The sequence below is a fragment of the Lissotriton helveticus genome, chromosome 5_1 (genome assembly GCF_964261635.1).
Source record: "Lissotriton helveticus chromosome 5_1, aLisHel1.1, whole genome shotgun sequence".
Taxonomy (NCBI): Eukaryota; Metazoa; Chordata; class Amphibia; order Caudata; family Salamandridae; genus Lissotriton; species Lissotriton helveticus.
Window position 1 is genome coordinate 2,025,618,229 of NC_136065.1, and position 16,880 is coordinate 2,025,635,108.

Sequence of the window (16,880 nt, forward strand, 5' to 3'; positions counted from 1 at the left end):
CCCTGTGTTTATATTCAGTGTGTTTGGGAGGTCCGGAGGTGGAGCTTTATCACTGCGAGCGGATCCTGCAGAGTGCCATATCTGACATTTACATCTCTTCAATCAGTCTCTGTGGTTTCTTGGACTCCCTTCTCGGCCGTGTCTCTCTGTTGTCCACTTGTGCTCCTTTCTCCTGTTTGACTTCCTCCAGCGCTGGTGACTGCTGTTCTTCTTTTGTCTTTAGTTCTTTGAAATGTGAACCGTTTCTTGTGATGTGATATCGCCCTGCTGATGCTGTTATCATAGGTCCTTTCACTTCCGTCACCGTCAGTGGATCCTGTGAGAACGCGCTATCTGATTTGCGCAGCTGTCTTTGCCGCACTACCACTGTGTCTCCTTCCTTTATTTTTGTTTTAGTGGCGTGGCTCCTTCGATCAGCGTACGCCTTCATTTTTGCTTTCGCTTCTTCGTCTCTGGCAGCTATGTTGCTTCGCTCAACGCTTGTCATCGCTTCCATTTGCGGTAGCCTTGTCCGAGTGCCCCAGCACCAGTTCTGCGGGGCACCGGCTTGTGGAGCTGTGAGGAGTGTTCCGGTAGTCCCTCAGTATCTGGCATAGGGCCTGCCCTATCGATATCTGCGTTATTTTTGCTCGCTGTATCGCCTTCTTGATCGTTCCCATGAATCTTTCGGCCATCCCATTCGCTTGTGGCCACAGAGGTGTTATTTTCCGATGACGGATACCTAGGTATTCCATGAATTTTCTGAACTCTTCTCCTGAGAATGGCGGGCCGTTGTCAGTCTTTAGTGTGTGCGGTGAGCCCCATGCTGCAAAAACATCGTCCATGACTGGTAGTGTTGCATCTGGTGAGGTTGACGCTACTAGCCTTACAATTGGAACCTGGAGAATTCGTCTGTTATCACCAACGGGTAGTTTCCTGTCTCCAGGGGCCCATAGAAGTCAGCCGCCAATTCTGTCCATACTGCTTTAGGGAGTTCAGACATCTGAAGTGGCTCCGGCTTGGACGGCGGCCCCGTCACTTGGCAAATGTGGCAGTGCATGACAGTTGCTTCAACCATGCTGTTAAGTCCCGGGAACCACATCATTTCCCGTAGCATTTTCTTGGTTGCTACCATTCCTCGGTGTGATTCATGTGCTAGCTCTATCGTCTGTCTCCGCAGCGTTCGGGGCATCACTATTCTCGTTCCTCATCATTATTCCATTTTCGGTTTCTGAGAGCTCTTCATGGATCTTTTTGAACGCCAAAAGTTCCTCTTTTATTACTCCTTCTGCCAGGATGCTGTTGTTATTGACATGCTGTAGTGAATGAGCCACTTTAGTGGTCTGATGATCTGTGATGACCCTCGATCACCACCATTGTGTACTGATTTTAGTGTGCTATGTTACTTTAGCCTTAATGTAGGATGGTCTTGCATTACAATAATCTTGCCAAAGAATAGAAGGTATGGGATATCAAGGTGCAGGGTTGTTGGTGATGGTGATGGTGCACACAGGTGCTCCATAGTGGATACTGAGGGATTAAGTGCATAGTGTTATTTGAGTTAGGTGAATTATGACTTTAGCCTATTAGCTTTGAAGTGGTCTAATATCATTCTGTTTTCCAAGTAGTAGAGGCCTATGCTTGAGCAACTCCATATTTTAAACTGCAGCCATCTTCTGAGCCTCTGTAGGTGAGAGGTGATATTTGAGATTACATGTGTTGTTCACCGGCAGTGAACCAGAGCAGACCAGTTCTTATCAGGAGGTATGTGCCTTCTTCGCATTGGCGCTATAACAAAACGCTTGGCCAGCTGCTGTTGGGTGCTTGGTGTGGAAAGGTACAGGAATCTTGTGAGAAAGTTAGGCGGGTTCTTCCAGAAGCTTCGATAGAGGATAGAGTTCTATATTAGAGAAAGGGGGTCCGAGAGAGGGTGAGATTCTGAGAGGCAGAGAGATTCTGAGATGCTGAGATGAGATGCTGGTCTGGTGTTTTGGCGGTCTGATGATACATCACGGTGCAACAGAGTCCAGACCCAACCAGAGAGGGAAAGAGAGACGGACCCTTCTTCCGATGACAAAACGCCTAAGATTATGGTGAGGTGTTCCAGGTGTACTTATTGTGTCTAACTATGCTTTTATTTTCAGGTCTATGTATATGTATGTGTTGATGATTGCTTCTAATGTTTACTGTGATGTTTAGTCATTTCTTTCTTTTGTCATCCTATTATCATGTAATAAAGAAACCCTAGAGCATATCATTTGTTTGTATTCCTTATAAGGGAAGGTCTGGACCCTTTTTTACCAAGTACTTACAGAGGGATGGGCGATTCCCCTCTAATGGGTAATTGTTGATACGGGAGGGAAATCTGCTCCCATCAGGGATGTCTAAATTACATTGCTAGGAGGAGCATGTGCTGTGTACCCTCTTAGATGAGGAGGTGTTGTGAATTTCTGCGTACCCTCTCGGATGGGGAGGTATTGTGACTTGTTGTTATTTGCGAGTTCCTCGGCAATGGTCTTGTATGTTGTCAGTGTTTATTCCTTTCTTGGGTAAGTATTGTGAAATGTGGTGTCTTTCTGGATCCTGAGAAAGGATGTGGTAAGTAATGGCCTGGTGACTGACAGAAGCACCAAAACATACAGAGACGTAGGTCATTACACATGCCTCCACATTTGTTGTCTTGTCACTTTCTGTATGGCTTGCATGTAGGGTCTTGTTTCGTTTCCCGTTCCAGTTCTTCCATCGTTATTGATGCCGGTGTGTTGTTTCAGTACAAAATTCAGGTATTTCTCCGCCATTGTGGTTGCCTCAGATGCGTGTGGCAGGGGATGCCTTGATATGTAGTCAGCCGGGTTGTGTTCCTTTCCTGGTTTGTGTATTATTTTGAAATTGTAGTCCATTAGCCGTATCCACCAGCTGTCTATCCGGGGCGGTATTTTTGCATTGGGATTTCTACAAATTGTTATCAGTGCTTGGTGATCCGTGATTATTGTGAAAGGTTTCCCATAGATGAACATGTGGGAATGTTCATATGCCCACACTACTGCCGGACTCTCTTTCTCCGGTTGAGAATATGCTCTTTCGACGTCTGATAGGCTCTTGCTTCCGTAGGCCACTACACACCTTGGTGAGTCTTTGCCTGGTCTGTGTTGTGCCAGTATTGCCCCCAAACCTACTGGGCTAGCATCTACTGTCAATTCGGTGCAAAGCAGCGGATCAAAGTATGCCAGGTGATCTACTGCTGCCACGGCGTGCCTGATCTCTTCAAATGCTTTGCTGCATTCTTCTGTCCATGTGAAACTCTGGCCCTGTTTTGTCAGTTCGCGCAGTGGAGCACTCACTGTGGCAAATTCTTTTGTGTACCTTGCACAGTAGCTGGCAAGGCCAAGAAATGACCTCACCTCTGCAACGTCGCCTGGCTGTTTCGCTCTGTCCAGTGTGTCCACTTTGCTGTGATCTGGCGCATTCCTTTTTTGGAGAAGATGTGGCCAAAGAATACCAGTTCGTCTCGCCCCAGTTCACACTTGTCCTCATTCAGCGTCAACCCCGCCTGTTCTAGTTGGGAACACACATCTCGCATTGCCTTGTCGTGCTCCTCATCTGACTTGCCGAACACCAGAATGTCGTCCCTGTAATTTAGGCTATTTTTTACTGGCCTTATTACTTGCCTTATTGTTTCCTGAAATATCTCAGCAGCGGACGATATTCCGAAACTCAGCCGTTTATATCGGAACAGACCCAGGTGCGTGGAAAAAGTTGTGATGTACCTGGACTGAGGGGTGAGCTCTAGCTGATGATATCCCTTGCACAAATCTAGCTTGGAGAAGCGTCTTGTGCCTATTAGCCCAGACCCAGGGTCCTAGCGCCCACTGTCCGGGCACGACATCGTTTCCCCCCCTCCCCCCCCCCCTCCCCCGGACAGTTTCTCCTCTTGCAAGGTCAGGCAGACTCTTTCCATTGCTCAGCTAGGCCCTCTGCAAACCTGCTGGCAGAACATGCAGATTTCAGGTGCTGTCCCTCACCTCTGGGAGGCTGTAAGGCAGACACTGGCCCTGGTTACTGAGCGGTCTTTCAAGCACCCCACAGAGCCCTCTTTTCTGGTCACAAACAACTTGGAACGAGAACAAAGTGAGGTTGTTTGGAAGTCTCCTTCTAGGGCTACTCTGCGCAGCTTTTGTGTAACCTTTTACTGCTCATGGCAGGCAGCACCGAGGCAAAATATGGGAGGAAAGTAGCCACTCTGAAGCAGTAATTGGGAATAGGCAAAGGGAAAAGCCTGACTTTATTATTTATGTATTTTTTAAATTTATACAGAGTTTTTATACAGTGCAAACTTGACCCGAAGTTATCGAGTATCAGAGCGCTTTACATAGCACCAGTTGCGTTACGTAAGGACACATTCATTTTTGTTAGGCACGGGGAGATTACGTGATTTTCCCAGAATCACAGGATGTTTAGCGTCCTTGCTGAGACTCTAACCCCGTTCCCCAGATTCGAGGTCCACTCCTCTCCTAGAAACTCCTGATTTTAAAACACCAGAAACTGCAGTGCCACCTAGATTAGCATGCTAGATTAGCATGTTAGCTGTGCCACAAATAAATTAGGGTAACCGTTTCATATGCAGTCAGACCACTGTTGACTGGGGTACATGCCTAGATATCATGCAGGGGGCGTTCTCATCTCAGTACAACCCAAAATTGGATATGACATGTTCTTTCTTCACTGAGCTCCTTCAAAAGGGTCCATCTAACCAGATTCATAGTGTTTTGTCCCTGACTAGGGTCAGGAGTGTATGTGCATGTCTTGGCTGGACTTTGTCATAGGGCAGTTACATCATCCTAAGCTAGTCTAACATCGGTTGAACACGTGTTGGATTAATGCTATGCGTTCAGGATAACCACCATGTAAATAAACTCTGCTTAGAGTCTTGGTATGTAAACTAATTTTCAGTGGATAGAATTGAAATTTGACTTCGATCTGGCACTCTTGCACTGAAAATGTAGACCCTTTCATTATCTGTTCACTCTGTGGACCATGGAAATATTTAGGCGTAACCCACTGGAGGATATATTTGCCTTTCTTGCTGTCAGTGTTTGCGTGCACAGTTTGTGACCCTGTGGAAACCAAGTTTTAAGGAACACTATTGCATTGTGTTGTAAGTGATTGCTGCTGTCAAATACTCTTCCGCCTCTGACAGGGTTATGCATGCATTTGCTGATCTGTCCAGTCATTATTTCTGAGGTACCACCACCTACCCAGACTTGTCTAGCAGGAGTTTGAAGGTGGGGGGAGGGATGTTTGCTAAATATGATCTGCTTGAGAACTTCCTCACTGAAGTAAGGACTTGGCGATGGGAGGCCAACAATGATGAAATTCCCTTAATATTTATCAGCAGATTTCAGTGGTCAACACTTCCTTCCCTATCCTCCCAGTTTCCACACCTCCAGACCAGTGTCGATAGTCAGTTTTGGCAACTGCACCCTAGGAGGCTGTTATATTCTTGTTCATCACTATCCCTTTAAGTGTAATGCTGTGGTCGCATGCCAGTGCATGAGACATGTTTATCTTTGAGAATGTTCTGTATTCTAAAGCTGGTTAGCTAGGGTTTTAACTGTTGAAGCAGAGTAGAGCCTGGATTAAGATACTGATGGATGTCATTCGTGCTGCTAATAAACCAAGACTTTTTTTATCTTGATTTTGACTGGATTATTACTACAATTTTGGCGACTAAGGAAATCACCACTTGCAGCACGGATTTATTTAAGTGGTGTTTAGAACCCATTGTACAATTTTCTTCAATTTTCTTCTAACTGAGAAAACCTCCTGGTATGTACTAAAGCCTTCTTAAGCATTTTGATTGTGCCAGCGGCTGTATTTTATTTATGTGCTTTGATAGCACCTGCGGCAGTAATTTTCCTTTCATTTAACAAGTTTTCTCTTATTTTCTCAATAACTTGATTTCAGAGCAAACGGAGTGCTTCATTTACTTTATATTTTCTGCTGTTCTTATTCCCGATTTTTCTCCTGTTTCCTCGATATTTTAATTCAAGTTTCGATACACTCATCGATGTTCAATGTCATCTGGTTTAGTTTTAAAAAGATTGAGGCTCGCGTCTTACCTGATCGTGGAATTCTTGTGCGCTGCTCTCAGTGATGTCAGCAGAGTTAATTGGTAATGCGCATGCGTTAAGACGTCCATCACGCACTACGCAATGCGTATGGCGGCCATTTTGCTGTTACTATAGTTACACAGCAAAACTTCACGGAGACATCGTTGTGAACTGCAGAACTTCACGGAAACACTGAGACATCCTTGTGAACTTCTTCATTTTCATTTCGTTTCCACATATTTCTCCATTTTTCTACAGAAGTAAGCATTTCATTTATTGTTCAACGTTTTATGCTTTTCAAACGTTACTTCACTCTACAAACTTTGTAGTGATTTGTGCTTATTGACGAAGTTGTTTCTGTTTTTCACATTCATATCCCTGTTATTATTTACAATACTATCAAAACAAAAACGAAAACTTATTTCTTGTTGATTTTGGAATTTGTTTACTACATCTCATCGTATTTACAAACAAGATGCAATTTGACCCTCCCACTAAATTTTTGCAAACAAAAGGTGATCCACCCATGCCTTGGTCAAGGTGGAAAGAAGAGTATATAAACTACATGAAAGCTATTGATGGTGAGGATGGGTGCGGAAAGAAAAAAAGTATCCTTCTTCACTGTCTGAGCTCAGAAGGACAAGAAATCTTCAGATCTTTGCCTCAAATTACTGCTACAAATGATGGTGGTGGAGATAATTTAAATCCTTATACTGAGGCTCTTGCTAGACTTGAGAAAAGATTTAAACCTAATATAAGCATTGCACTTAAACGTTTCAAGTTCTATACTAGAAAACAAAAAGAAAATGAATCTTTTGAAGATTTTTTGACTTCCTTGAGATCGTTAAGTCTTCATTGTAACTTTGGAACCATCACAGATGAAATGATACGAGATCAGATCATTGGTCATACCAAGTGTAAAAAAACTCAGGATAAACTATGGGTTATGGGTGATCCGAATTTAGCTGAAACCATTGCTGTAGCTAAAGCACAAGAACAATCTGATTTATGGATGAATACCGTAAAAAGCAACACTGAGAAGAAACAAATTGATGAAGAAGTTTGTGTTGTGAAACATAAACAAGGGATTAAACAAGATTCTTCCTTCAATAAGACAAAACAATTTTCCTCTCAGAGGTCTTTCAATCAGAATTTTCAAGGAATGTGTTTCAGATGTGGTAATACATTTCACATTGCTTCTTTTTCGGGTTGTCTAGCTTTAAAAAGGGAATGCAATTTTTGCAAAAGAATTGGACATTTTAGTAATATGTGCAGGGACAGACGTGCTCCAGTACAAAGTAAACAACCTGTATCTATTGTTTCTGAAGAAACTGTAAGCAACTGTAGGAATGGTGAATCTATTAATGAATCTAGCTATGAATCTGGTTTTGTAGTTTCAATTTTAGATAATCAATTAGATTTACAACGTAATTCACCAAAATGTGTTTTTACAATTTGCGAAATTGATTTATTCCTCATGGTAGATTCAGGATCACCATGGACCATAATTACTCAAGAGTATTATGAAAGTATTTTTTCTTATTCTACAAAGTTAGGCAAAATTAATGAGTCTGATATTTCTGCTGTACATTTTTCTGGTACCAAGATTGAAATGATTGGATTTTTCAATGTTGAAATTCAGTTTAAGCACAGGAAAGCTTCTATTAAGTTATACATTTCTGTTAAAGGCATCAATGTGTTGGGATGGTTTGACCAATGGAAGTTAGGTATTATATTGAATCCCAGGGCAAAAGAACCGGTGTCTTCGTGTGATGATAGCCTTATGAATACCATTTCTGTAGTTGAGCTATCCAATAACTCCATTTTAAACAGTAAAGGATGTGATCTTATCAAGCACTTTGACACAGTGTTCTGTGAAAAACTAGGGAAACTCAAGAATTTTTCACATAATATTGTTTTAAAAAGGGATCATACAGCAGTTATTCAAAAACTTAGGGGTGTTCCCATCAATATTAGAGAAGAACTCAAGACCATGTTAGATGATTTATTGAAGGAGGGGATTATTGAACAGATAGAATCATCAGAGTGGGTTTCTCCCATAGTTTTAGTAAGAAAACCGGACCAAAAGTTAAGGTTGTGTGTGGACCTGAGAGCGTTGAATTCCAACATTGTTATTGATTGCCATCCTTTGCCAAATATAAATGAGTTAGTGTCACTTTTTGATGGTGCAAAGATTTTCTCTACATTAGACTTAAGATCTGCTTACCATCAGATCGTATTAACAGAAGAGTCTAGGAAACTTACGGCATTTATAACACCTCAGGGTCTTTTTCAATATGTACGCATGCCTTTCGGACTTGCGTCCGCTGCATCTGTTTTTCAAAGGGTCATGTTTCATATATTCAGAGATGTAGATACATATGTAAAATGTTTTCAGGACAATATATTGGTGTTCTCAAAAAATACTAATGAACATCATTTGCAAGAGGTATGTAAGAGACTACAGAGTAATGGTCTAACAGTGAAAGCACATAAGTGCAAACTCTTTCAAGAGTCAGTGGAATACTTGGGGCATACCTTATCAGGTAAAGAGGTTTTTCCCAAAAAATCCAATGTGGAAGCTATCACTAAAGCTCGGGTTCCAGAAAACAAGGATCAATTGTTATCTTTTGCTGGTATGTGCGAATACTACAGTAAGTTTGTAGAAAACTTTGCCAATAAGATGGAACCTTTGAGAAGATTGTTGAGACAGGGTGTAGAATATCTTTGGTCTGATATACAACAACAAGCATTTGATGAAGTTAAAAGAGACATTGTTGGAGCTCCCAATTTAAAACCTTTTAGAATTAACAAAGAGTGTATCATCACTGTTGATGCCAGCCTGTATGGTTTGGGTGGAGTGTTATCTCAAAGGAAAGGCAGCGAGGAATGGAATGTAGCATTTGCGTCGAGAACATTGAATGAGTGTGAGCGTAAGTATTCCGTGATAGAAAAGGAGTTGTTAGCGTGCGTTTGGGCCATTGAGCATTTTAGACTTTATGTTTGGGGATCCAAATTTACTCTAAGAACGGATCACAAGCCTTTAGTCAATATTTTATCAGTGGGAGGGGGATGGAATTCCACAGCCAGAATAGCGAGACTAACTTCTAGGTTGTAAGAATATAATGTTGTCACGGAATATGTACCTGGAAAAAAGAATGTTACGGCAGATTGTTTGTCACGTTTGCCATGCAAGGTGGAAGATGTCAGTGTAGTTAAGGAGTGTGATTTTGTTTTAGCTATTCAGGATGTGTTACAAGGGAAATTCAAGAACGTTACTGAAACTGATTGGCAGGAATGTGTTAGGAAAGATTCAAGGTGGGAAGATTTAGTGAATTATATTCAGAATGGTTGGCCAAATAAAAATGTTATCAAGTCGGAATTGATGCCATTTTACAATGTGTTGGATGAGTTGGAATTGGATTGTGGTTTCATTTTCAAGTCTGGCAAATGTATACCGCCAGAGGGCATGCAGGACATTATTTTACAAATTGCGCATGACACACATCCTGGTATTTCATCCATGAAACGGTTGGTGCGATCTGCGTTTTGGTGGCCAGGTATTGACAGATTTGTTGATAGGACGGTTAGGGAGTGTCAAGAGTGTGTGTGTAAAGAAAGAATGCTAAAAGTGTATACTCCACCACTCAAAATAGTTAAATGGCCTTCGGAGCCGTGGCAAAAAATTGCTTTTGATATATCGGGTCCTTTCAATATTTTACCTGAGTCTTCGCGTTACGCCTTGGTGATTAGTGGATTATCATTCCAAGTGGCCTGAGGTGAAGTTTGTCCCTAAGGCTACCACTGAAGCTGTCATTAATTTCTTCAAAGAAGTATTTACTAGAGAAGGATGGCCTTCTGTTTTGGTTTCTGACAATGGTGTTCAATTGACATCTAGTGAAATGGCCAATTTCCTTAAGAATTGTAACATTGTTCACAGGTTAACTTCATTATACGAACCGCATGAGAATGGCCAAGTTGAAAGGTTTAATCGAGTTTTAAAGAATTTTGTTGTGGAATCAGTCAAATCTGGAGTATATTGGGTAAGTGCTTTGAGGGAGAGGTTATGGACTTACCGTATTATACCTCACACTATCACTGAGGTAAGTCCTTTTAAGCTGTTCAAGGGTCATAATCCAGCATCAAGAATGCTACCATGGTGGTTGAAGGAGAAATGCAATCAGTTTTTAGTGGTCAAGGTTAATATGGAGGATGTTGCCAGACGTGTGCAGAACAAGCAATTTAAGTCTAAGGAGTGGTATGACAGAAAATGGAACACAAAATCTCAAGAATTTCAGGTGGGAGAGTGGGTGAGAATCCTTAGACCGGGTTTGTTATCCAAAGGTTCCAATAAGTTTAGTGATCCCATTCAGGTCAAAAAAGTATTCTCTAATAGTGTCATGACACAGGATGGCAAATTTTGGAATGTTAAGAAATTAGCAAAATGTAATCTCATGAGTGATAAGAGAAACCCATTTAACAAGCGTAGTGAATTGTTTGGAGATGATTCTATTGCTCATAGAGTGAAAGATACCAAACGTGTAATCAATATTCCTAAAAGATATATTAATTGACTTTGTGTTAAGACTTTATTTTCATGTCTTAAGATATGTTATTTAGCTTTTTGCTTAAGTTTCCTTTTCCTTTTTGTTTTTGTAATAAGGGAGATGTGTTATATTCTTGTTCATCACTATCCCTTTAAGTGTAATGCTGTGGTCGCATGCCAGTGCATGAGACCTGTTTATCTTTGAGAATGTTCTGTATTCTAAAGCTGGTTAGCTAGGGTTTTAACTGTTGAAGCAGAGTAGAGCCTGGATTAAGATACTGATGGATGTCATTCGTGCTATTAATAAACCAAGACTTTTTATATCTTGATTTTGACTGGATTATTACTACAGAGGCAAGGTATTTTTATGGGGTATAATGATGGAAGATTGTTTAGTACTAGGTATCAATGTAACCCTTTTCAGGAGTTCCAGGGAATTGAGGGGTTGCTGGGCTCTGACTGTAACAATGAGAGCCTATTACCAACTTGTCCTGGGATTGTGCCCTAATGATGAACCCAAAATTAAGCAACAAGTACATCCACTTAGCACATGACCCTCAGAGTATTGAAACGCAGTAGTCCATGGTAAACTCAAAGTGGCGTGGATCAGAAACTCAGAACACCCTCAAACACATAGATGCAGTAAATAAATATTATGTCAGCAGGAGGATGGGGTGGAGTTTGCAGGCTTTTGTGAGTAAAGACCGCGAACAAAACATCGTAGGAGAGAGCGGTTTTCTCATTTAACTACCACTCAACCTGTTGGGAGTAATAGTTGTTTGAATGAAGTAGTAAGGTGCAAGTAATTTCCCTTCACTCAAAGGGACCGTCTGTCTCTTATCTACAGTCCTCACAATCCGTACATTTCAAAACACTTCGTAAGTGTTGGGGAGGGGCTCAGCAATTCATATTGCTGTCTGGGGCACTCCAACTCTCCATCTTAGATGGCACTCTAGTGCACGTCCAGCTCTAGTACTGGTTTCAGGCTGTCTGCGCTTTTTTTATATTGATGTATCCAAAAAAGGTGAACCACTAGTAATTACGCATCCCAGTCCACTGAACTTTACCCACCATGTCACCTCCGTTTAGATACAGCCATTTGCAAATTTGTCTTGACCCAGCTGCGGTATGAACCGTCCAGCCTGAACTGCCAGGCCTGGTCCAGCTGAAGCTTTGGAGATCCCGGAAGTCCATTTATTTTCTAAGTCACAACTTTTCACATTTTCTGGTGCAGTTCTCTTAATTTCTGCTAAGGCTCTCAGCACCTCAGGGATGGCACGTAGGACCACGACTAACACCAATATATGCCTTCAACAGGGCCAGTTGCTATTGATCAGGCCAGGACTCACTTAAGGAGAGGCCACCTGCAGGGTCCAGTTGTTACTGTACCTACACAGTTGTCCCTGTACCGATACAAGAGATCAGTTAACTGACGCTTGAAGTCCACGTATCATTCCTGGGGGCAAGTGGAAACCAGTCTTGTCCTCTTTTGTCTTCCATTATCTGTGATGCTTTCTGATGAGCTGTGGATGAGGGGCCTCTTTTTGTAGGATTCACTAGGCAGTGGGTGGATGTGGCTCTCCCTAACCAATGAGAAAAATGTTCCGTAGGGGCCCCTGTTCACACTGCAGCACATCCCTTTTGCCTTATTGGAACACATCTTTTCTGTCTTATTGCATCATATCCTATGGTGCACTATTCTGAGCCAAATCCAAAATGTGAGTACCTTTCTGCTTTTTGGGTTGGCTGGTGGATGGCTCAGAGGACACAGTTGGAGGCTACTCTTAATAAACAGAGGAGTGGCCCCTAGGCAAATCTACATCAGCTCTCAAGGCAGGTGTGCATACAATCTAGAGCCACCCACAGGCCCCTTTCCATCATGTTCGCGTCTGTTTGGTTGATTTAAGAGTGGTCCAAGATCCACCCTCTCTCACATCGAGACCTTGCAAACCCTGTGGCATGATCACTGCTCATATAGCTTGAACAATGGCTTCAGACATTCCTGGCTTTTTGTCCGGAAGTGGTTTGGATTCTGGGGCTTGTAGTTTTGCTCTCTCATAAAAAAGGGCCTAAAATCACAGAGCCCACAGTGTTAAAAAAAGGTTACTGAACTTTGACCTCTGGCTGAAATTAAGACAGCTCAGAAGTGGAAGAGCCTGGTTTTACAAGTGCATACCACTGGCGTAACACGGGCCCCACACCCTGCAGGGGGCCCTCTCAGCAAAGTACTCTGGTCCACTAGCTCCTGATAAAAACTGGAGCGAGGCACCTCCATTCGCCTTACAGGGGGGCCCCCTCAAATTTCGTTATGCCACTGGTGCATACGTTTTGGCTCAAGTTCATTGCATTTCCCTTGGGCTCTGTACAACAAAAATAACTGCATTGTTCATGATTTTTTTTACTTTAAAAAAAATAAGTGTGTCTAATTGAGGGGAGCAGCTGCACGTAAACACAAATAACTCCTCTTCTGTGTAATTAGGCAGAACAGCTACTGGATAATATAAATGTATGAATTGTTTTTTCAGAAAACACTTCACAACCACATGGAAGAACTGAAGAAGGAGCTGGAGAACCTGCAGACATGGGAAGCTGAACAAAGGAGGACAGTGTCAGATATGAAGGTGAGTGGAGACCTGCTTCTATTTGTGGATCTGAAAGAAACCGGTTAGTATTAGATTCCTTACCTTAGAATACCCCCAGGCGTCCGACTTGATCCGGAAACTTTTGCGTGGCAGTACCCTTGCGCGTCGGTAGGTGTCGTCTGCGGCTCCGCGTCCGTCGTCGGCTTCGTTGGCGCCGGGATGACGTCGCCGGAGTACTTAGACGCCGCCCTCGCACGCTGACGTCAGTTCCTATTTTTTCCGCGCCAGCAAGCGCCGATCCGGGAACAGTGGTAACGTCAGTCACTTTTTGACTAAACTTTTTGATTTTTTTAAATCATTTTTCGAAGTCGGACGACTCCGACAGTGCCGGTAGGGATGCCCGGGTTCAAGCCCTTCGTCGACTGCAACCGACTGATGTTGGTTACCGACCCCAATCGCCGGTGTCTTCATTGCCTGGGGCCCGACCACGATGACAAGTCGTGGCCCGACTGCCGGGCCTTGATCTCGAAGGCTAGGCAGGAGCGGTCCCGCAAGCGCCTCGAGCTCCGGCAGTCGGCCTGCGCCGTTCGAGGTCCCGGTCCACAAGGAGGTCGAGGGACCGGTCGCGGGGCCGGAGTCATCACGGCTCGGAGGATGGACACCACTCCTCGAGCTCCAAGTCCTCCGTTATGAGGCACAAGAAGCCGAAGAGGCGACATCGCTCTTCCGACTCCCCCTGACGCGGCTGAGGGTTCGGGTGACACCACCTACACGGCTCCGCTGGAGCCGCAGGCGTCGCGGCCTGCTCCATACCCGCCGGTTCCTGGGCAGAATGCGACGCCGGGGGAAACCGAGGCCTTCCTCGTGGCCATGAGGTGGCTCACTCCTCCGTCGGGTTCCGCGGCGCCTTCGGGCCAAGTGGCCCCGACTGGGGGCCCAAGCGGGCCGGGGGCTTCGGCCCCGGCGGCGACTTCGGTCTCGACGCCGCAGGTCCCCACTGCATCCGGATCCGGGTCGTCGCCGGTCAACCTTACGACTTCGCTGGCGCTGGCTCCTAGGGTGTCGCCCTCGGCGCCTACCATGGTCAACGCCGTCCCCAGTCCCTCCCTCGGTCCTGTTCCGACGCCGGAGCGGCTTCGCTCGAAGCCGCTTTCGACTCCGATGGGAGATTTCTTCTTCTATGATCTGGCCCCATCTTTTGACCCCGAGTACCAGGAGATGGGTAGCGAGGAGGATTGGGAGGGGTCTGAGGACCCTCTGGCACAAGAGTGCCAGTCTTATCAGGACTGAGCAGGTGAGCTTGGGGACGCAAGTGGTCTGGACACGTCGCCACACACTGGTTTTGTCTCCCCTCCTACCGTGGATACGGAGGAGGGGGCAGCCTATAGTGTGGTGTTGATGCGGGCGGCCAAGGCCTTATCCCTTGAACTCCCCGTCGCGGCCGTGAAGACTAACCTCCTCACTGAGGTCCTTAAACCACAAGCAAGCTCTGTGGAGCCTCTGTTGCCGTTTAATGAGGCCTTGTCGGACGTTCTTCTGGGCACCTGGTCCAGGCCCGCTACAGGTCCCCCTGTAGATAGGAACGTGGCCAGACGCCACTGCCAGGCTCCGGGCTACCCTTGCTTCTTGTCCACCCACCCCACCCCGAGAGTCTGGTCATCCAGGCCTCTTAACTCCCAGACCGCATTCCTGACTGCTCCCCCCGATCGGGAATCCAAGAGGTACGAACAGTATGGCAAAAAGATGTTCTCCTCCCTGAGTTTGGGGTTGCGGTCAGTTAACACCGCGTGCCTCTTGGACCGTTATACCCACTCTCTGTGGGACACGGTCGCGGCCGTGCTGCCACAATGTCCGGAGGAGGCCCGGACTAAACTCGCCCAAGCCCTTGCGGAGGGTCGAGATGCGGCACGGTACTCCCTCAGATGTGGGCTGGATACAACGGATTCGCTGGGTATAGACGATGGCAACGACGGTGGCGATTCGTCGCCATGCCTGGCTGAGGTCCGCCAACTTTTCGGCTGATGTCCAAAACACTCTTATGGACATGCCGTTTGATAGCAGTCGCCTCTTTGGCGACAAGGCAGACAGTGCGCTTGAGCACTTTAAGGACTCCAGGGCTATGGCCAAGTCCTTGGGCCTGTCGCCCCTTCCGGGGCCACGAAAGGGGCGAAAGGCAGACACGGGCCGCAGACAAACATCCCACGCGGTGGCTGACATGGTAACCGCCGTGGCGGTGCCCGGGGACAACGGCGAGGCCAGTCCACATCCACCCCTGCAGCACCCTCCGCAAAGCCCTTCTAGTCAGAGTTTTCAGGCCCACGAGACACCAGTGGGGGGCAGGTTTCGCCATCACCTCCTCCACTGGCGCGACATCACATCGGACAGGTGGGTGCTGCAAATCGTCCGAAGGGGCTACTCCCTCCCCTTGGAGGCGACCATTCCAGCCATGCCACCGCAGTACCAACGCGTGTCGGGGGATCACTTGAATCTTCTGCGAGAGGAATTTACGGCCCTCTTGGCCAAGGGGGCCATCGAGCGCGTTCCTGGGCCAGAAGTAAGGTGTGGTTGTTACTCCCACTATTTTCTGGTTCCCAGGAAGGGCAAAGGGGACCTACGCCCTATCTTGGACCTGCGGAACGTCAACGGCTTCCTCCGGAAAGAGAGGTTCAAGATGCTGACACTGGCTCAGGTCTTAGCTGCCCTGGACCCAGGAGACTGGATGGTAGCGTTGGACTTGCAGGATGCGTACTTCCACATCCCCATCCTGCCGGCCCACTAGCATTACCTGCGGTTCACGGTAGGCCACGATTACTTTCAGTTTACCGTGCTCCCCTTCGGCCTTACCAGCGCCCTACGGGTGTTCACGAAAGTGATGGCGGTGGTCGCAGCTCATCTGCGCAGGTTAGGGGTTTCAGTCTTCCCTTACCTTGACGACTGGTTGTTGAAGGAGGGCTCGCCCCAGACAGTCGTCAGCCACCTCCAGACTACCGCCGACCTCCTGCACCAGCTGGGGTTCTCCATCAAGGTCGCACCTGTGTCCCTCCCAGAAGCTCCTCTTCATCGGAGCGGTTCTGGACTCGGCGCAGTTTCGGGTTTATCCTCCCAAACTGCGGGTTCGGGATATTCAGGCTCTGATTATGATCTTTCAGCCTTTATCCCGGGTCTCGGTCAAGTTGACGCTGTGGCTTCTGGGGCTGATGGCCTCCTGCATCATTCTGGTGCATCACGCCAGGTGGCGGATGCGGGCTCTGCAGTGGGACCTGAAGTTTTCAGAACACTGGTTTTTCCCTAGTTCGAATCTCGTACATTATGCATGAGGCTTCTTGGAAGAACAGCAGGACTGACATCTCCTGTATAATATCTCTGTATAAAGTTCAGGCCCGACTTCATCCTTTAGGCCGACACAGTAACACAGCATAGTAGGACCTCTGGGGAGATATATGGGTTTATATACATCATGTCTTGTTAGAAAGACCGAGGAGACCTTGACTTCCTGGCTGACACTGACCAGAGACCCTGAGGTTCCTGGTCTAACATCCCTCACAGGGTGTCCAACTCAAGACTAGGACGGGGGCCCATATTCTCTCATTCTAAGGTAATGGGGTTGACTAGATCCTAGAGGGATTCTTGGCATTACACCTACACAGATGCTAGGTATATTTA

The 16,880-nt window shown here is 45.9% G+C and overlaps 1 pseudogene across 1 annotated transcript in view; it reads left to right on the top strand.

Moving 5' to 3' along the window:
* Positions 1–16,880, top strand: part of LOC144756200 (E3 ubiquitin-protein ligase TRIM39-like) — a 486,436-nt pseudogene that overhangs the window by 20,214 nt on the left and 449,342 nt on the right. Inside the window, exon 2 of the transcript XR_013595098.1 lies at positions 13,161–13,256. The product of XR_013595098.1 is annotated as an E3 ubiquitin-protein ligase TRIM39-like (transcript). The remainder of the gene's footprint in view (positions 1–13,160; positions 13,257–16,880) is intronic.